The 21,132-nt window shown below is 49.9% G+C and overlaps 1 protein-coding gene across 5 annotated transcripts in view; it reads right to left on the minus strand.

Annotated features, from left to right (window-relative positions):
- Positions 1-21,132, minus strand: part of PALLD (palladin, cytoskeletal associated protein) — a 378,549-nt gene that overhangs the window by 244,881 nt on the left and 112,536 nt on the right. The window contains exon 1 of one of the 5 annotated variants that reach the window (XM_082468823.1): positions 8,151-8,315. The exons of the other annotated variants lie outside the window; for them this stretch is intronic. The gene's annotated coding sequence lies outside the window, so the exon portion shown is untranslated. Of the gene's footprint in view, positions 1-8,150; positions 8,316-21,132 lie in introns of those variants that run through there. 5 annotated transcript variants of the gene reach the window in all.

A 21,132-nucleotide genomic window follows, 5' to 3' on the forward strand; every position in this document is an offset into this window, starting at 1 on the left:
GTCACCAGGTTTTCAAAGAACAAGGGGCTGTGAGCTTTCTGAGTGGCAGGACTGCAGGACCCAGGATGTCTCTTTTGAGGGAGTTGGCTGGGACCTTTCCCTCAGAGAGGTCTGTAAGTGATGTCCGGCTGGGGTGCACGGGACTGGAGGGTCCCCAGAGGAACCTGCTGGACGGAGAGTCATCAGATGCCCTCTCGTGACCTAGAGTCCAGGTCAGCCACGTGGCTCCATCTGGAAAGGCTTCCGGGAGATTGGTTTTCGGACCTGGAGCTGCAGAGACGGACAGAATCCGGGGCCAGAGCTTCCCCAAGAGCTGAGTGGGGATCCGAGGCAGGGTCTTCGAGACAGGAGTCCAACAGGCAAAGTGAAGGGGCAAACGCAGGATGGAGCCAGGGCTGGGCGGCTGGTCTGGAAGCCGCAGTCACGGTCCAGGGGGCAGGGCGCCTGGATGACGGGACGCCCGCGGCCGGTTTTTGTGTGCCCGCTTTGTCGTAGGGCAGAGGCGGACGTCCGTATTTAAAGAGTCTGTTCTAGAAAGTATAGTTTAAATTCCGAGAGTTTCTTCAAGTCTGGTCTGCTGACACCTCGGGAGCCTCGGGGCTGCTCGTGCAAATGCAGATTCCAAGGCTTCCCTCGGGCTTCATGGATCAACGTGATTTGGAGCCAGGGCCTTGGAATCTGTATTTCTGGCGAGCAACCCCACGGCCCACGGATGGGATTTTAGGAATTCTAAGGTTTTAAACCATTGATGTATAAAGCAGGAAGCTCGAGTTCTAAGCATGGCTGTGTGACCTTGGAAGTCACTGGACCTCACGGAGCCTTAGTTCTTCATCTGTAAAGTGGGGACAATGCGTTTCTTCCCAAGGGTTGTTTTCGCGGATGGATATCAAAGTGCAATCTATCAATGCGAAGGCGTGTAATTATCGTGTTTCTGAGCCCAAGCGAAATCTTGGAGACTCCCAGCCCTGGAGCTAAGACAGCTCTGGGTTTCGGTCGCCTGTCTCTGAATGGACCACGGGGACAGCCCTTGGCTACAGGTCTCCTGGAAGGCTCTCCAACAGGCTCTTACCTCATCCAGCACTTTCCCCTCTGGCCGATGGTCGGTTTGAGGGCCCCGTGTTGGGAGATTGATCCACGCTTTCAAATCCTGGAGTCACCAGGGAGAAGTGCTTTGAGGGGCTGGCAGTCTCGGGGGTCTGCTCCCACGTGGGTGAATTCCAGGGACATTGAATGTGCTAAGCTCTTTGGGACAGTAGCCGGGGTTAAGCATTAAGAAGCGGAAGGGCAGGATTAGAGTCCCAGATGAGCTGATGAATCGGAGACATGGTGAGGAACATAGGAAAAAACAGCTCAATAGGAAAAACTCTGGCTGATCCATGGGGAAATGATTATTATCACAAACACGGGCTGAGCCATGTCCAGCCAAATGAGGGTAATAGGCTCAAAACGATCCAGCGAGGCCCGGCTGGCACTTACAGTGAGAGGTGGCCGCACCCCCGCAGCCCAGGTGGAAGCAGCGTCAGGTCACGGTCAGTTTATCACACCTGTGCGACGCCTCCATCCAGTTCTGGGCTTCACAGTTCGAGAGGCATGGAGCGTTGGACACAGTTCAACAAACAGAAAGAAAGATGATGCAATTGTTGGAGAGCAGAACTCAGAAAAAGCAGAGAGCTCTGGTATTACTTAAGCCAGAGGTAGAGAGCTGAGGGGAGACCTAAGTCTCTGGTCCCTGAAGGAGAGCCCAGAGTGACTGGTGCTCTTCACATCCTGTTGAGGCGAGCTTGGCAGGAGGGTGTATGTTAAGGAAAAGAAAACAACGTCTGTCCTGTATGTTCAGAGTCTGCACAGGCTCTTGTGGCAGAGGAAAGACAGCTGCCCAACACCGGCCCAGGGGTCCCACCAGCCTGGGCAGGTGGAGGTGATGAAACGTTGATTCAAACCACCTTGAGAACTGTAAGGAAAGACAGTACCAAGTGGATTTGGAATCAGCCCCAGCTCTGGCCCAGAGCTGTGATTTGGGACAAGCAGTTAACCTCTCTGGGCCTCAGTTTCCACATCTGTAAAGTAAAGGTCATGGTCCAGATGGCCTGCCGGGTCCCCCTCAGCCCCCAAAATTCACCCTCTGTGGGTTCAGGGGGAACACGTTGGCTGTACTTAACACGTTAAATGTTTCCTTCCAAGGAAGCAAGGGCAGGACCCGTGCAGCGGGAGAGGGGGCCTGACCTGGGCCAGACAGTGAGCTGCGTGGCCCTGCAGGGGGTCATGTGCTTCTGGGGGGCAGGCGGAGAAGGGGGGGCAGGCCCAAGTGGAATGGATCACAGGGGGGCCAAGGAGCCAGCTCAGACTGAGGAGGGGGCAGGGCGGGCTGTGGTCAGGGCAGCTGATGGAGAGGGGGACCCAGCAAAGCCCGAGCATCCCACGCAGACGTCGCAGCTGGCGAGCCCACTCCAGGGGCTGCAGGAGGCCAGCTGCAGCCTGAAAGCAAGAGGACGGGTCTGCTCGGTAGGAAAGGCCCCGGTTCTTTGCACAGTTCTAGGCCAGCGGGGTCTCTGTTTTGTCTCTGCTACTTATTAGCCTGTGATCCTAGGCAAGATGCTCATTCTTGTTGGAACATCATTTCCACATAATAAAATGGGGGTAACAGAGCCACTCCATGCTATTTGTGTGAGGATGAAACATGACTATGTGCCTGACACCTAGCAAGTACGGAAGAACTACTGTCGTTCTGATGTGGGCCTGGGGATGGAACTAGGGCAGAAGAGGAAGAAACCTCGGTGACTCGTGGCTTACAGAAAAGGCCTGAGCCTGGGCTGCTTTCAGAGGGGGTCCCCAGTGCTCCTCCCTCTGACCCTCAGGAGCGTTACATGTCGAGGGGGGGATCTTTACTCCCCCGCTTCAGGGAGGAGACGCCGAGCAGGACAGCTGGCGCCTTACGGAGATCAGTTAGCGAGCTGCCGAGCTGTGGCACTCACTCAGCCACCTGGCTCCAAAGGTCCTCCTTTTTTCCTAGCCTCTATTTCACGGGAGAGAAACAAGGAGAATATGCGAGACAGATTCGTGTTTTCAAATGACAACCAAGTGAGCTGAGTAACTTGGAATGTGAGACTGAACTGGTCACTCGTCTGAAGGCTGACCCTAACCCTAACCCTGACCCTTATCTGGGAAGGCGGCCAGAGCCTCTACCTGGAGCTGGGAGGCGGGGGCACGGTGAGGCTCACACCGGGCAGGTCTCAGGCACAAGCCTGTCCTCCCAGCCCCCTCTGCCCCCAAGCAAAGGGAGGACGAGAGCAGCCCAACTTTCCATCCGTCACACTCACTGGATGAAGAGGACTCTTCTGTTGCGCCTTTAAATGGAACCACGGCGGCATCTCCTGTTGCGGAGCACGGGCTCTGGGTGCGCGGGCTTCCGTAGTTGTGACGCACGGGCTCAGTAGCTGTGGCTCGCGGGCTCTAGAGCGCAGGCTCAGTAGTTGTGGCTCACGGGCTCAGTTGCTCTGCGGCATGTGGGATCTTCCCGGACCAGGGCTCGAACCCGCGTCCCCTGCACTGGCAGGCGGATTCTCAACCACTGCGCCACCAGGGAAGTCCCTGGAGGAAGAGGACTCTGCTGTCGTGTCTTCAAATGGGACCACGAGCCCTGAGGCGCAGTCGTGGCTCTCTCCGGGAGCCCATAATGAGCTTGAAGGCTGTCCCTGAGTCACTCTGCTCTTTTTCCCTCTTGGCGAGGTGACCACCTCTGACCTCTCCCCACCGAATTCCCTTCCAGGCACAAAGCATGTCAGCGACTCTCCTGTCCTGCTGTACAGGCGGATCCCAGGACGGGACACTCCCGTCTGCTGAGGGAAGATGCACAGCTTCCGGGCCTCGACAGTAGGCCGCAGTCCCTCTTTCTCCTTTCTCTCCCCAGAATGCACTCTCACAGTCTCCTGCTCTGGGAACGTTAAAAAAAAAATAAAGCGGGGGTGGGGAGGGTGACATTTTCTTTTCAGAACAGTTTAGACAGAGTCCTGCTGGAAGCAAGGAGTATGACTGAACGATTTCTCAGAGTCTCTTCCAGCCAGTGATTCATCAGACATAGACTTTTCAGCTGGAATGGACCATTGTATTCTGGGCCAAACGTCTCATTTTTGCAAACAAGGAGAGTGAGGTCCGTGGAGGTTAAGGATCATGGGGGCCACTTTCTGCCATGGAAAGAACATGGGATTTGAAATTAGAAGCTCCGTGTCTGAGGCCAGACTCAACTGGCCGCGTACTGTGTCACCTGGAGCAGGGAAAACAGGACACCCCTACTCTCCCTGCTTCCGAGCCTTGTCCTAACTATCGGATGACAGCACATCCACGAAGGACACGAGAAAATGTTCCAAAGGGCTTTATCAATACGCTGCGAGGTGAAGTGGCTTGTTCAGGGTCACCCTGTGGTAGAACCAGTATTGTTCAATTCCCATCACACAGTGCTGCCTTCGTGACGTTTTGCCAATTCTCTCGTTAGGAGATTTTCTCATAAACCACACTAATTTGATCTCCGCATGCTTTCTTTTAAACCCCTGGGTACACAGACGCAAACTGGGGGAATCCAGACCGGCTTGGGTGGACCACAGGCCTCCGCTACCTCACGGTCACGGCCCTCAGACCTCGGGCTGAGAGCTGCCGAGGGACCGGGCGCGTCCACAGGCGAGCTTTCCCCAGGCCTCTCTAACTGGTTTCATGGCCCCAGACTGGATGCTGGAGATGGCTATTTGGTAGCTTTTAGTGGACTACTAAGCTACAGCTTGAACGCTGGAATAGGATGAGGGTGGTGGGTGAAGTGATAACAGAGCCTCCAAGTTCACGCTGGACAGAGATTTGGGGACTCATTCAGCCGTAAAAGGTGGTTGACTTGCCAGTCTGTGGCCGGCCACAGAGAGGCAGAAGATGGCAGCCGAGTCTCAGGGGTGACGTGTGGACCACGAAGGGCTCCGAGCCCTGCCATCACTGCTGGTGCCTTGAAAAGGTCGACCATGCTCCTCTAACCCGTCGCTGACCACAGGGCGTGGTGAGCTCTCAGGAGGTGGGCCAGCACCCCCCCTCGCGATCAGCAGGAGACGCACACATCCTGCAGCTGCTGACAGGCTAGCCCTCCGGTCCCTGGGCGCTGCCCGGACCTGCCCCTTTCCTAGCTGACGCCTCCCTACACTTGACACGGGGGTGCGCCCCTTCACACCGGAGACAGCTGAGCCTCTTCTCCAACAACAGTCTTTGGCCCTTCAAGAGCACAGCAGACAAGTCCCATTTTCCCTGTTTTCTAAAGCATGAAGAATGTTTCAAATTTCAGGAATAATGCTGAGGTCAAGCCTACAAGAAATAGAGAGTATAGCTCTTTTTGCTCTAAGCAATAAAAAAGCAAAAATGGGGAAAATCCCGTGAGCCAGTTCGGCCAACAATTTCCACGTTAAATAAAAAGTGCAAGTTGGAGCCATGTGGTCTCAATAAAGTAGTAAAATATATTTTCTTTACCCTACACTTCATGTGCCTATAACCTTCCTTTTAAATCATCTCCAACCAGCCCCAAATCACCCCGACCGCAAATCATGTGGTGGCTTTGGTCTCCAGGCAGTGGAATGTGCTGGAGTGGACCAGCCGCTACCCGGGGCGCCCAGGGGGAGCCCCCCAAACCCGCAAGGCTGAGTGCGCGCATGACATCAGAGCTCAGCCATCCAGGAAAGAGCTGCGAGGGCCGCAAACCACAGCAGGCAGATAAAGCCGGGAACGGCCTTTCTTAGGAAAACATTCGCCAATACCACAGGCAGCTGGCAGAGGTATGTTTTAATTACATTCACAGAAAGCCACTGTATCCTCAGCCCCACGGGCTTGGAGCTGACCAGCCACTGGGGAGCTCACTGGAGCCCGGCTGGGGAACGGGAAAGCCAGCAGAGCTGTGGGTTGGTCACCGCAACTCCCGGTCTGTGTCACGCTTTGATTTGCCCCAGCTGTGGAACCGCTGGATAGGCTTTGAAAGGGTTTCCAAGTGAACCAGACCTCAGGAGTAACCTATCCTTCACTTTATAGCTGGAGATTAAGAGCAGCCCAAGGTGTGAGACGTCAATTATGCAGTTCATGATTAATTGAAGAGACGCCCAGCTTGTCCTGGGCATAAACAAAGCTGCAGCGACTGCCATGTGCCAGCCCATCAGAGGACCCAGTGTTGTATTTTGCAAGTGCCATTGGAGCTTTTGCTTATTTATTTTTTTTAAGGAACCATTTAAAGAATTAAGTATACAGACTTTGAAGGGCTGGTAAACGTATTGGGTGTGCCTTTGGGCACCTCAGAGGAACAAAGTTCAACAGGCATTGGTAAAGCATGATGAAAGCTCAAGGGAAAAAAATGGTCCAAGTATAAATGCTCTTTTAAAGAGTACTTAACCATCATCTTACAATAACTGCTAAAGTTGGAGTTTGAAAAGAGACTCTGCAGAAATCTATTATGAGACAAGAAGGATATGCCTGAAAAGTTCCGTTGGCTTTTCTAATTTTAGCCCCAGAGAGCAATGGTTGCTGCTAATTCTGGTTTGTGATTTCATCTAAGTGAAGGGAAATTTTCAATAGTAAGAAGGAAAAAAAGGCCCAGCAAAAGCACACAACAAACAACAAATGAAAACACTGCTGATCAAAGCAGGTCTCCTCCCTAAAGGAACAGTGAAAAATTACACAGCCGTTAGCCGTGCTAATGTCTAGTGCCTACAGTCTTTTCAGAAACATGCTATTTTACAGCCTGGTACCTATCTGGCAATAATCTTCACCAGACACCCAAGGATAACTGTCCATTTCAGGAGGGGGGAGGGGAGGGCCCAAACGCGCGCTCATAATATCTTCATGGAACCTCTAAATGGCGGGAGAAAATGCAAGGCTCTTGGATTACTGAAAATAACCTGTTTGCCATTGTGTGGGCAATGAGGAGCTAGCACCTGCGTTTGGAAATCGCTGGGTTCATGAGATTTCCCACAGATTTATCAGCAGCAGAAATAAACAAGCACCCACTGAGCTCCACCTGGAAGTGTGAGAAGGGCCATGGAAAGTCTTTTCATCACGTGGAGAGAAATTCAACGTAACCTACCAGGATGTTAAACGGCATTCCAGAACCCTGATGATTCTCTTCTTCATCAGGCAGTTGAAAACACGCTCCAGCCCCCTCCTCAGGTGGTCCTCCCCCCTGGCCTTCCCACACACCACATCACCGCTCTCCTGCCTGTCAGGAGAGCGGTGACTTCAATACCCCTGGGAGCCCAGGTGTCAGGGTTTTTACGCTCCTAGTGCAGGGAGATTGGGGGAATTCTCTTCTTCAAGCTCATGCTGGTTACCTCTGGCTTAGCTAATCTGAAGAATTCACCAACACTGAGTACTTATAAAACAGCGACAGTAACGCTTTCCATGAAAACTGTCAGATTTTCAGCTTAGTCTTTCCACGGTAGACGAGTCATCAGGAATGCATTCTTCCCCATTGTGTTCTGCCCGCCACTTGTTCCCTGAGACCACAGCCAACTGAACGCTAACCAAGACGGGGACCCCGTCCAAGGGGCTTCCAAGGGAACAGGAGGACGAACGTCCATCATCTGACTTTGTCAGACAAAGGACTGCAGTCGGGTGAAACCCAAGAAAACAAGCAAACAAACAACTTTCAGGCAGCCGAAGGGCACCAACTGTGAAGGCGCCCAGATTTCTCGCGGGAAACATCACCAAACATCCGGTGAAGTGTAGCCAGCTGAAGCTCATTCAGCGGCTGAACGGCAGTTAGGCTGTCAGAGATCGCTCGCCCTGGGAAAGCTTCCTTCGACTTCAACCAGGGATGGAGCAGATTGCAAAGAAATCCGGCTACAAACAAACCCAGTGCAAACCGCTCCAGGCATGTAAACGCTTGCAAGAGTCTCTGTCAAAGTGTCACTTTTTAAATGGAAAAAAGGGGGAGAGGTTCGGCCTCTTGCCTCTCTCCCCTCCCCCACCCCAGCTCTAACCGCAGGGAAGTCTCGGGAGCGGGACCCCCTTCCCCGACCCCCGCGAGTGGACGGACAGGGGAGGAGAGCCCGGGACCGCCTCGAGCCCCCGCCGGGAGCGCGCACGGCTCCGGGCACGCGCGGACCTGCCGGGAAGGCGGCACCTGGGCCCCCGCGCCCACTCACCAGCCCGCGGCGAACACCTTCGGCCCCTGAACCACCTCGTCTCGGGTCTCTCAGCGCTCAGCCTTCCCGGCTCGCAGAGCCCGACCTCTGAATCCGGTCTCGTTGGCGGAGCGCCGCGCACAAAACGAGCCCGCAGCTCGCGACCAGGAGCCCGGCGCGCGGGCGGCGGGAAGACGTCTTGGCGTCGTCGGCCTGGCGGCCTCGGGCGGAGGGGGCCTGCGTGCTGGGGAGGGGCGGGGGCGGGGGTGTGTCCTGGGGCTACTGGGGAGGGGGCGGGGTTGTGTCCTGGGGGCTGCTGGGGAGGGGGCGGGGGTGTGTCCCGGGGGCTGCTGGGGAGGGGGCGGGGTTGTGTCCCGGGGGCTGCTGGGGAGGGGGAGGGGGTGTGTCCTGGGGGCTGCTGGGGAGGGGGCGGGGGTGTGTCCTGGGGGCTGCTGGGGAGGGGGCGGGGTTGTGTCCTAGGGCCGCTGGGGAGGGGGCAGGGGGAGGGGTTGTGTCCCGGGGGCTGCTGGGGAGGGGGCGGGGGTGTGTCCCGGGGGCTGCTGGGGAGGGGGCGGGGGTGTGTCCCGGGGGCTGCTGGGGAGGGGGCGGGGTTGTGTCCTGGGGGCTGCTGGGGAGGGGGGAGGGGGTGTGTCCTGGGGCTACTGGGGAGGGGGCGGGGTTGTGTCCTGGGGGCTGCTGGGGAGGGGGCGGGGGTGTGTCCTGGGGCTACTGGGGAGGGGGCGGGGTTGTGTCCTGGGGGCTGCTGGGGAGGGGGCGGGGGTGTGTCCTGGGGCTACTGGGGAGGGGGCGGGGTTGTGTCCTGGGGGCTGCTGGGGAGGGGGCGGGGTTGTGTCCTGGGGGCTGCTGGGGAGGGGGCGGGGTTGTGTCCTGGGGCTACTGGGGAGGGGGCGGGGTTGTGTCTTGGGGGCTGCTGGGGAGGGGGCGGGGTTGTGTCCTGGGGGCTGCTGGGGAGGGGGGAGGGGGTGTGTCCTGGGGGCTGCTGGGGAGGGGGCGGGGGTGTGTCCTGGGGGCTGCTGGGGAGGGGGGAGGGGGTGTGTCCTGGGGGCTGCTGGGGAGGGGGCGGGGGTGTGTCCTGGGGGCTGCTGGGGAGGGGGCGGGGGTGTGTCCTGGGGGCTGCTGGGGAGGGGGCGGGGGTGTGTCCTAGGGCCGCTGGGGAGGGGGGTGTGTCCTGAGGCTGTGTGAGGGAGGGGGCGGGGTGTGTCCTGGCTCTGGGATGGGGTGCGTCCTAGGGCTGCAGGGGAGGCGGAGGGGGTGTCCTAAGGAGCAAAGCCGCTAACTTTCGAAAGAACGCTGAGGGGACCGAAGGCGAGCCTCAGGGGCTCCAAGCCGTCAGCACACCTGGCGAGACCTTCACCTGGGCCGGGGTAGCGCTCACGGCGGAGCAGGTAATAAGCAAGTTCCACCCACGGTTTCGGAAGCCTGTCCCAAAGACCTCTGTCCAGTTAGTCAGCTTCGCGCCTCTCAAGACACCTTGGCTGGGGTGTGAAATCCAGGTAGTAACTAGTAGTGAATTTGTATTATTTGTAGAAGAAATCACCTTCTGTTCCATCTTCCTCACAGACCCTCCCATGCGGGGGTATGTTCAGTTACACTCTCCATCTGCGTTGCTTCTCATGAATTAAATTGCTTCTCTGATGTTGCCTTACTGCAAAGCTATAAATTAATTACATTACCCCCCAAGCCCCTAGGAAGAGGAATGCCAAGAATAAATCTGGGCTTTGTTCTTTTTTATGTTGAACAAGTCTGTCATTAATCAAGCCTTCCCACCCCAACTAGGGAACAGACCCAAGACTGCAAGATGTGTGTATGTCTGGTCGTCCTGCTGTCTTTCTCTGCAGCTTTACGTCATAGTGACTCAGCTACCACACAGACGGATATTGTGGGGAAACAATAGGACAGACGGGACAAACCATTTAATACAGACCTACTTACCAACTATAACCGATTGGCAGACACAGCCTCATTTTTAAACGTTTACAAAGATTATTTCACCACTTCTAGTGTTTCCCATCTTTGAGTCACAGAACTGCTTGTGATTGGTCAGTCTGAGAGACAGAAAGCCAGAATTGTACTTGGAAATTTAAGGAAAAAATTCATAAGGGACCCATGAAGCTATTAATTTAAATGTAGCATATAACATGTCAAAGGCATGACAGGTTCTTGAAGTCAATTAGAAACCGTATCAGAAAGTGTGTTCCAGAAATAGAATCATCTTGAAAGGTCCAAAACAGAGAGAGTGCAAAAAACATTTTTTGAAATAAAAGTAAAATGTTGAGAGTCTAGTTCATATCTTCATTTTTCATATCCTAAGGAAATGATGGGTCATGAAATATTGGATTTTTTTTTCTCCCTTATTAAATCTCCCCCTTTCTTTGGGAATCAGAGTAAAGGTAATACGGATAAGGCTGCTTTTCAAAGGGGAAATCTTTTGGCAGGTTTAGTCACTTTTTGTGTGTGATTAGGTCCTTCTATTTTTTCCCTACACCTGTTCCTCGAGTCTGAATAACAGAGGGAAAGACTTGGTTTCTCTGGAAGCATCACGGTGAAGCCGGTGGCCTTGCTGGGGTGGGTAGGGGTGTCACTAATACACATTTCAGGTCCTAACCACCTTTCTCATCTCCAGGAAGGGGAGTTAAAAAGATCTTTCCTCTGTGAATTAGGAGGAACACTTTACTGATGACGACGCCCGGGCTAAAGCAGGAGGAACAGTTGGGCGCGAGGCAGGGGGTCGTTCAGCGTGTGGTCACCGGGATCACAGAGACCCCTGTAGCCCCTCTGTTCACGCTGTGGAGAGTTCAGGAGCCTGAAGTGCAGTGAGACACCCACGACGTAGAACCGCCCCAGTCAAAGATGACGCCCCCTGGGGGTCCTGTGCGGGGGGTATGGGTGAGGCTGAGGGGTGGATGGACTTTCCGTGTCCTTCCACATGGTACACAGCAGGAGGCCACCTGTGGGTGCGGCTCTCGGTTCCAAAGGTCCCTGGAGATTCTGCCCTCCTTTCCCAACGCTGAATGGTCTGTTGAGTTTCTTGGGCTGGGAGAGGCAGAGGTGAGTGTTCTCAGGGTGAGGTCTGCAGCATACCAGCCTCCAACAGGGGTGCAGAGCTTCCTGAAAATGCAGATTCCTTGGGCCCTACTCAGAACTCCTAAATCGGGATCTTTCTGCCTGGGGCCTCTAATGTCAGTGCGTGCGTGTGTTGTGTGTGTGTGCATAATTGAATGTTTTGAATAAGAAATATTCACATAATTTAAATAAAGGTCTATACAAGGCAGTCTTCTTCCTACCAGGTTCCCGTCTGGTCAGTCCATACCCCTCCTTGAAGGTAACCACCAGTACTAATTTTTTTCTGCAGACTTCTAAGTTTCTTTATACATATACCTGCAAATACTCTTTCTCTTTATTTCTTAAAAATACTATATGCAGAACAATTACTGTCGTTTAACTTGCTCTTTCACTTAAATATGCTTTTGGATCTTTTCTATACCACATGCTCAATTATTCATTCATTTGGAGACAAACAATTATTAAGCACCCACTGTATATACCAAGTACTATTGTATATTATAGGGATACGGAAGTCAACAAAATTGATAAAAATTTCTGCCCCACAGCATTTATATCTGGGGGGGCAGATAAAGCACATGATAAACATAGTAAGTTATACATGTGTTACAATATAAGAAGAGTAATTTAAAAAATAGAGCAAGATAGTGGAGATTGGGAATGTCAGGTAGGAGATTTTAATTTTAAATGGAGTGGTCAGAGGTGGCCTTACTGGGAAAGCGACATTTAAGCAAAGAGTGAATGGTGGCAAGGGAGTGAGCTCTGGGATTCTTTGGGGAGTATGGGGATCCAGGCAGAGGGAACAGCGCTTGCAAAGGCCCTGAGGTGGGAGTATGACTAGCCTGTTTGAGGAACAGGGAAAAGGCCTTGTGGCTGGAGAAGAGCGAGGTGGAACGTCAAAGGAGCACGGAGGGCAACGGGGCGATGGGCAGCCGTTGGAGGGTCTTGGGAAGAGGAGAGGCAGGATGCGTATCACGGACATGTTTAATGTCTCGTAGCATCCTCTAGGACAGATGCAGCACAATTTATTTAATCAGGACCATGATGACAGACATTGGAGTTATTTCCAATATGCTGCTATTAAACAATGTTACAAGCTTTACACATGACATTTTACACTTGTGCAAGTGTATCTAAGGTATTCGTTCCCCCAAGTAGGATTACTGGGGGGTGCATTCCTAGTTCTGGTGGACATGGCCCCATTGCCCTTCAAAGAGCCCGGCCAGCACACAACAATGCTGACCAGGGCCCGTTCCCCGCGGCCTTGCCTGCAGAGTGCAGCGGCAAACGTTGGCGCATCCACCAGCCTGATGGGTGAAAAGTTAGGTCTCAAGCAGATTCGCAGATGTCGAAATCAAATTTATGGTGACCAAAGGGGAAGCATGGGGGAAGTGATAAGTTAGGAGATTGGGATTAACATACACACACTATGATATATAAAATATTGATGGGGGCTTCCCTGGTGGCGCCGTGGTTAAGAACCCGCCTGCCAATGCAGGGGACACAGGTTTCAGCCCTGGTCCGGGAAGATCCCACATGCTGCAGAGCAGCTAAGCCCGTGTGCCACAACTACTGAGCCTGTGCTCTAGAGCCCACGAGCCACAACTACTGAGCCCACGTGCCACAACTACTGAAGCCCGTGCGCCTAGAGCCTGTGCTCTGCAACAAGAGAAGCCACCACAATGAGAAGCCAGCACACCACAACGAAGAGTAGCCCCTGCTCGCCGCAACTAGAGAAAGTCCGTGCACAGCAACAAAGACCCAACGCAGCCAAAAATAAAAAAAGTAAATAAAAATAAATTAAAAAATAAAATATTGATCGATAACCAACAAGGACCTACTGCATAGACCAGGGAACTCTACTGAATATTCTGTAATAACCTATAATGGAAAAGAATCTGAAAAAGAATACATATATATGTATATATATATATATATATATATATATATATATATATATATATAACTGAATCACTTTGCTGTACACCTGAAACTAACACAACATTGTAAATCAACTATACTTCAATAAAAATTTAAAAGTTAAAAGAAATTTTTAAAAATTTTTAAAAAGATGGTTCTGGCTGCCTTTCTCTGATTCTGTTTTATTTTGCTCCAAGGAATAAACCAGTTGCCTCACTACCACTTAAAAAAATAATAAAAATATTTAATTGTGGTAAAAAAAACACATAATGTAAAATTGACCACTTCAACCATTTTTAAGTGTATGGTTCAGAAGCTTCAAGTATATTCACGTTGTTGTGCAACAGATCTCTAGAAATTTTTCATCTTATAAAACTGACGCTTGGGACTTCCCTGGTGGTCCAGTGGTTACGAATCCTCCTTCCAATGCAGGGGATGTGGGTTTGATCCCTGGTCAGGGAACTAAGATCCCACATGCCATGGAGCAATTAAGCCCGTGTGCCACAACTGCTGAGCTCAGGTGTCTCAACTAGAGAGCCCACGTGCTGCAACTGACCCGACAAGCCAAATAAGTAAATATAAAAAAAAAAAAAAAACCTGACACACCGTCCCATTGAACAGCAATTTCCTATTCCCCCTCCCTGCAACCCCTGGCAGCCACCACTCTACTTTCTGTCTCTATGAATTTGACTACTTTAGATCCTTCATATAAGTGGAATCATACAGTATTTGTCTTTTTGTGACTGGCTTACTTCACTTAGCATAACGTCCTCAAGGTTCATCCATGGAGTGGCATGTGACAGCATTTCCTTCCATTTAAAGGCTGAATAATACTCCATTGTATGGATGGACCACATTTTCTTTATCTTCCATCTGTCCTCGGACATTTGTGTTGCCTGCACCTCTTGGCTATTGTGAATAGTGCTGCTGTGAACATGGGTGTACAAATATCTATTTGAAATCCTGCTTTCAATTCTTTGGGATATATACCCAGAAGTGGGATTGCCAATTTTTAATTTTTTGAGGAACCTCTATATGCTGTTTTCCACAACAGCTGTACCATTTTATATTCCCACCAACAGTGCACATGGGTTCTAATTTCTCTACATCCTAACAAATTAACATTTGTTATTTTCTACTTTTGTTTTGTTTTGTTTTTAAATATTTATTTAATTCTTTTTGGCTGCATCGGGTCTTAGTTGCGGCACTCAGGATCTTTGTTGCGGCATGCGGGCTTCTCTCTAGTTGCAGCATGCAGGCTCTCTAGTTGTGGCTCGCATGCTCAGTAGTTGTGGCGTGCAGGCTTAGTTGCCCCGCAGCATGTGGGATCTTAGTTCCCCAACCAGGGATCGAATGCGTGTCCTCTGCATTGGAAGGCAATTCTTAACCACTGGACCACCAGGGAAGTCACCTATTTTGTTTTGTTTTGGTTTTTGATAGTGGCTATCCTAATGGGTATGAGGTGATATCTCATTGTGATTTTGATTTGAATTTCTCTAACGATTAATGATGTTGAACATCTTTTCATATGCTAGTTGGCTACTTGAATATCATCTTTAGAGAAATATCTACTCAAGTCTTTTCCCATTTAAAAAAATTTATTTTTATTTTTATTTTTTTTAATTTTTATTTTATTTATTTTTGGCTGCTTTGGGTCTTCGTTGCTGCGCGCGGGCTTTCTGTAGTTGCGGTGAGCAGGGGCTACTCTTCGTTGCGGCGTGCGGGCTTCCCATTGTGGTGGCTTCTCTTGTTGCAGAGCACAGGCTCTAGGTGCGTGGGCTTCAGTAGTTGTGGCATGTGGGCTCAGTAGTTGTGGCTCACAGGCTCTATAGCTCAGGCTCAGTAGTTGTGGAGCACGGGCTTAGTTGCTCCGTGGCATGTGCGATCTTCCCAGACCAGGGCTCGAACCCATGTCCCCTGCATTGGCAGGCGGATCCTTAACCACTGTGCCACCAGGGAAGTCCCCCTTTCCCATTTTAAAATCATGTTATTTTTATTGTTGTTGAGTATAAGAATGCTTTATATATTCTGGATATTGACCCCATATCAGATACATGATTTGCAAATACTTTCTCCTATTTTATAGGCTGGCTTTTCACCCTGTGGGTTGTGTCCTTCAATGCACAGAAGTTCTGAAGTTTGATGTAGTCCCGCTTGTCTGTTTTTGTTTCCGTTGCCTGTGCTTTGTTCCACTACCACTTTGTGATAGTAATCTTCTACCTACTGTTTTGAGATGCCATTTTCATCATGTATTAAATTCCTGTATATAGTTGGGTCTATTTCTGAACATCCTATTCTGTTTCACTAGTTGATCTTAGTTCAAGTGTCACTGCCCCACTGTGTTAATTATTGAGGCTTTTGCTTTTAATATCCAGTGAGGCTAATTCTCTCATTGCTCTTCCCTCTCAGAGTTTCCAGGTTCTTATTTTCCCATATGAATTGTGGAGTAAACAAATAATAATAATAGAACCCTTAATAATATTTTCATTATTAGAATTAAATTTACATAATTAACATAGAGAGAATCAACATCTTTAGTTATCAAGTTTTCCTAGCTGAGAAAAACAGAGGTCTTTCCATTTGTTCAAACTTATTTTGTGTCCTTTAGGAATGTTTTACAGTTTTCTTCATATGTGTCTTGCACATTTTTTTAATATTTATTCCTAGGTATTTTATCTTTTTATTACTATTATAAATGTGGTCTTTCTTCTTATTTTTTTAATTTATTTTTTTATTGATGTATAGTTGATTTACAATGTTGTGTTAATTTCTGCTGTACAGCAAAGTGACTCAGTCATACACATATATACATTCTTTTTTATATTATTTTCCATTATGGTTTATCCAAGGGTATTGAATGTAGTTCCCTGTGCCATACAGTAGGACCTTGTTGTTTATCCATTCTATACGTAACAGTTTGCATCTACTAACCCCAAGCTAGGATAAATGGGGTCTTTTATCTCCTTTCATCTTCTTACTGAATATAATCAACTAATTATAGTCTATTCATTTTGTACCATTCTATGTTACTAAATTCTCTTATTATTCATATATATTTCTCTTGTATTCCTAACTATGTAATAACATCATCTAAAAATAAAGATTAACTCTGCTCTCCAATTTTTATACTTTAAATTTTTCTCTCTTCTAATTTCATTGCCTATTAGGAACAATGTTAAATAACTGTAGTGATAGTGGACATTCTTGCCTTATATTTGATTTTAATGGGGAAATGCCTCCAGTGTTTCCCCAAGAGGTGTGGAATGGGCTTTTGGCTGAGAACAATATATTTTGTTATGCTAAGGGAATATTAATTTATTCTTATTTTATTGAGGGCTTTTTTTTGGGTCAAGTATGATTATTGGCTTTGATCCAAATGCTTTTTTTAAAGTATCTTTACAAATGATCATATAATTTTTCTCCTTAGATCTGTTAATTTGATGGAACATAATAAATTTCCTAGTAATGAACTATCCTTGCATTCCTGTAATAAACTCCACTTAGTCATGGTAATTATTTTTTTAATGTGCTGATAGATGCTATTTGCTAATATTTTATTTAGAATTTTTGCATAGGTATTCATAATTGAGATTTTGACAAATTTTTGTGTCATTGCATTGTGATCAAAGAATATCATCTGTAATGTTTCTATCTTTTGGGATCAATTGACTTTCTGGGTGGCCTAACTTATGGACAATTTTTATGTATGTTCCTTGGTCACTTGAAAAAACACTGTTGTCTATATTTTCAGGATGTAGACTTGAATAACATATGTCTTATTAATGATGTTATCTGTGTCTTCTTTGAACTTCAGATATTTGGACTTGATTTGTAGTAGACTGAGAGAGTTTTCATTTATGTATATTTCTCCTTGCATCTGTTGTTATTTCTGCTTTATAAGGTGGGTGCTATGTTATTTGGTGAATATATATTCATAATTGTCACAGCTTCATTTTGAGTTGTATCGTTTGGTGTTACAAGGTGCCCTTTTTCTTATTTCGTTTATTCATTGGCTTGCATTCCACCTTAGTGGATGGTGAGGTCACAGCCTTACTTTGTTTTCTGTTCCCCTTGCCTGGTGTGTCTCTCCTTACGGTTTCACTCTGCGTCCTGAGTCACTTTGATCTGCGTGTGTCTCTCGTGGACAGGCTTTCAATCTGCGATGGCGTCCCCTGCCACCACTCTGCTGACCACTTCCTGTGCCAGCTGTCACCAGACAAGGGATGTAGCTTTCTGCTTCTGCTCTTCAGGTGACCCTCCTCTTCAGGGGGAGAAGGTTCTTCCTGGTGCTTTGTGGGATCTCAACAGCTAGTTTGCTTACCTGAGTAGCTACATGCTGTTTTGTGAACAAAATGTTTGTATCTGTCGTTTAGGCTTATATTTATGGTATTGTTTTTCAGGAGTCCCCATTATTCCTATAATAGAGTAAATTTAAACAGCAGCTCTCAGACTCAGCTTAGAATGATGGTTTTGGGGGTCGTACGAATAACACATCCCTTGGGCAGCCTGACACACGGTCCCTTTTGATCCTCCGCATCACACTGGGTTTGCAGAGCAAGGACCCCGATCGTACAGATGGCAGAGAGTGAGGTAAGGCTTCTCAATATTGTATTTCCTCACCCTTTCTCACACAAGTAGTCAGACGATTCAGCTGTCAGGTACACTGTGGAAGGGCCTGGATGTGGGGAGAGATGCTTTCCAGGGTCTCCAAGGCGGAGCTTCAAATTATAAGAAGTAGAGTGATCGTAGGTTTAGCTCTCTTCTGAAAACGCTAACGTTGTTCACACACTGGAGGGGTTTCTTACTGGAATCTGCCTTTCCGGGGAAACTTTAAAACAAAAGAGACCCTTATCTCTTGAGGACGGTGTGAGTGTCGTCCTGCCCCCAGGCTCAGGGGTCTGGGTGACCTCCAGGGTCCCCTTGCTCCGGATGCTCAGATAGGACATCTCAGGGTCCGGATGTGTCATTTTCAAACTTTGGCCCCAGAAGTATGATCTGTCAGGAGACGGTAATCAATGATATTCAGATTTAAAAGCATCCAGTGGTTATGTAACAAGATGCTACCTCATGGAGAAACGGAAGTCAGGACCAAATCTCAGCACAATAATGCTACTACCTCTCTTTCAGGGTTAGAGACGGGCAGATTACAATCCGCTTCAAATTGCCGCGTGTTAAAGGAAACAGAAGAATTTCCACATTTCTTTTTCTGGGATGAAAGCAAAAAAGGTAAAGGGGGGAAATATATGGAAATCTTTCACATTGAGACACTTCAGAATTATGTTCTCTTCTGACCAGAAATTCCAGAGTTGTCCCAAGATTCAACCTCTGAATCATGCCGACTAGGGAGACATTGTCTGAGGAAGACTGGAATTCCGAACATTCTTAGAGGCCTCATAAAAATCCCGAAATGAGGGACATTTACATTGTGGTCACACAAAGAAAAGCCCCCTCGTGATTTGGGATCGAGTTTGTGCATTTTATATTTATAGTATCAACAGCAGAGGAATGCAGAGTTTGGCGTGGGGAGAGGCTGGGGCAGGAGGGGTGAGTAAGGAATGAGGAGGGTGGGGGGCAAGTTTTCACCGAGAGCCTGTGGGTACCGGGAGGAGCCGTGTCTGATGGTTGGTTGTTTGTTCGTAGAGCAGACTCTTCCTCAGGTCTCCAGGGTGAGGGAAGACAGGCAGCGTCCTTTACTGCTCTTGTCTGCTCACGAGGAGAGCTTGGCTTCTGCCTTTGGCCCCCCCGAAGCCCTGGGCGCCCACATAAGTTGACACACGGAGCTCGTGTTCACAGACCTGCAGGATCCCTCCTCTTTGCCTGCAAGGGGCTCTGGAGCATCAGTTCAGGATGGTCCGCTCCCGAGAAGCACAGGCAGGTCAGAGGGGGTCACTGGAATTCCCAGCCCAGGCCGCTCACCCACCACCTCACAAGATGACAGACCCCTGGGGCCACACTTGCCAAGAGAGGGGTTGTCAGGTGGCAAAAGAGACATTCCTTTCACCACTTGTCATGGGATGTTTATACACTTGGGAGAGGGACTTACACAGCGAAACAAAGGCATATGGGAATACGGTCTTTGCAGACTTGCTAAAATTGGACCTGAGTTCCAGATAAAAAGACATGTTTCCGTAAACAGCAAAGCGTAAAGTAAGCACACAAGAGAACAATTTCTTGTACCCAAATCTCAAGCCTGGGGTGGAGGGCGGAGGGTAGGAAGGCCAAGGAGGATACAGCAGGGGCCAGGCATCCTGCCCCCCTTGTTCAGGTCTGTGTTGAGCCGCTGCCCCAAGTGGGTCCATAGCTCTTTACCTGGAGGCTAAGAAATCCCTCCCTCTCCCCAGAAATAAGCTTCCGACACGGATTTATAGGACAATGACAGTGGTGGGTGAACAAGCTGCGAGTCTCGTAGTGATGAGGGAGGATTCACAGGACAACGTCATCTGCGCGCTGTTAGGTCATCCATCATTTATTCTTTCTTTACATGGAACCCAGCCTCTGCTGGCTCATCTGAAGGAAAACCCAGCCCTTGACTTTCAGAGGTTTAGCCATGGCTGGGGAAGAGAAAAAACACAGCAAAACGAACCAATGTGCACTGAAACAGCTGCAGAATAATTAAGTCTGTCTGTGCTGGTCTAAAATGTGGTTTTCAAGTCGTGTGCATCTGAATCAAAGGGTCTTGAATAAATGCAGATTCATGGGCCCTGCTACTGGGCCTCAGAGGGCAGGGCTGGAGATTTGGGTGTTAAAGCAGTATCCTCAGTGAGTTGATGGAAATGAGCCTCAACACCTACTCTGAGAATCACTGGTCTAGAGCGTGCTATTACTTTATTACAGAAGCGGTGGGAGGGGAGTAACCCTGGTGGAGTTCTTACTACCTGGAGTGTTTGCACGCACCTGTCATTTAATTCTGAGGCAGACTCGGGGGCAGGTGTCCACAGCTGAGCCGGGAGTCTGGTCGGGGTCAGCAGCTGAAGTCTAGACTGTGCTCCGGAGGAACGTGTGCTCTTCCTGAGATGGGAGGGTGTCTGGGTGAGCAGCAGACAGCGCCCCTGGGTAGGCGAGCCTGTCCCCGCCACGTCCCCTTGGCCAGCCTCCATGCCACTCCAAAGCTACCCAGTAGATGCAGACCTGACCGTGGCATTGCATGATGTATCCGTATGACTCTGAGGCTCACTGTTTTCACCGAGCAGTGTCACTCAGACATCTTTTTGGTTGGGTTCCCGGATGTTTCGTCCGATGGAGGACAACTAGTTTGGAACTGCCATTCATGCAACAGAGAAGTGAAGCGTCGTTAATCACGCGTGCTGACTGCATCGTTAGCTGGGGTGGTTTGCGACTTGGATTCCACGGATTTTGTCCTGTTCCTTGGCAGCTGTGCGTTTCACCCGCTGGTCGTCCTGGACCAGGGGAGTGTGAGGACGGGTGGGCAGGGCAGGGGCGCATCACCACCCCTGGGAGAGCTGAGAGCATGCACCCCCCCCATGGCTGGTCAGACCTGTGTTCTTCATCCCCCCCCCCCAGGCCCTGGGGTCTTGTTGACGACTCAGTTTGGTTACAGGTGAAGCTCAGGTTTGAGAAGGCTAGCAGGAGAGGCCTGGGGTGGCCCAGATTCGTGGATTCTATTCTTTTAAGGAATCCATTAGCAGCGAGAAGATTCCGCGGTGTCAGCGCGGTCCTGGTCAGACCTCTCAGACGTTGTGTGTGAGATAACCTCAGAGCTTGCCATAAATTATAAAGACATTCCTCAGTCACTCTCATCCCCCCGTTAAGGCCCCACTGATCCGAGCGGGTTCTGCAGAAAGATCCCCATCGCAGCGTGAGAAACAGCAGATGCCAAAGTCCTCCGACTCGGCCGTCGCCAGCCCGCCCTGCGCCCCCAGACCAGTCGTGGGTGGGGTCGGGTCAGCCCTGGTTCCGACAAGAAGGCAGCTGCCCGCTGCGCTGAGACTGAAAACAAAGTCTTCTCAAGGCTCACGGGACGTGGGGATGCACTGCTGCT

Source organism: Balaenoptera physalus (genome assembly GCF_965194825.1).
Source record: "Balaenoptera physalus genome assembly, chromosome: 7".
Lineage (NCBI taxonomy): Eukaryota > Metazoa > Chordata > Mammalia > Artiodactyla > Balaenopteridae > Balaenoptera > Balaenoptera physalus.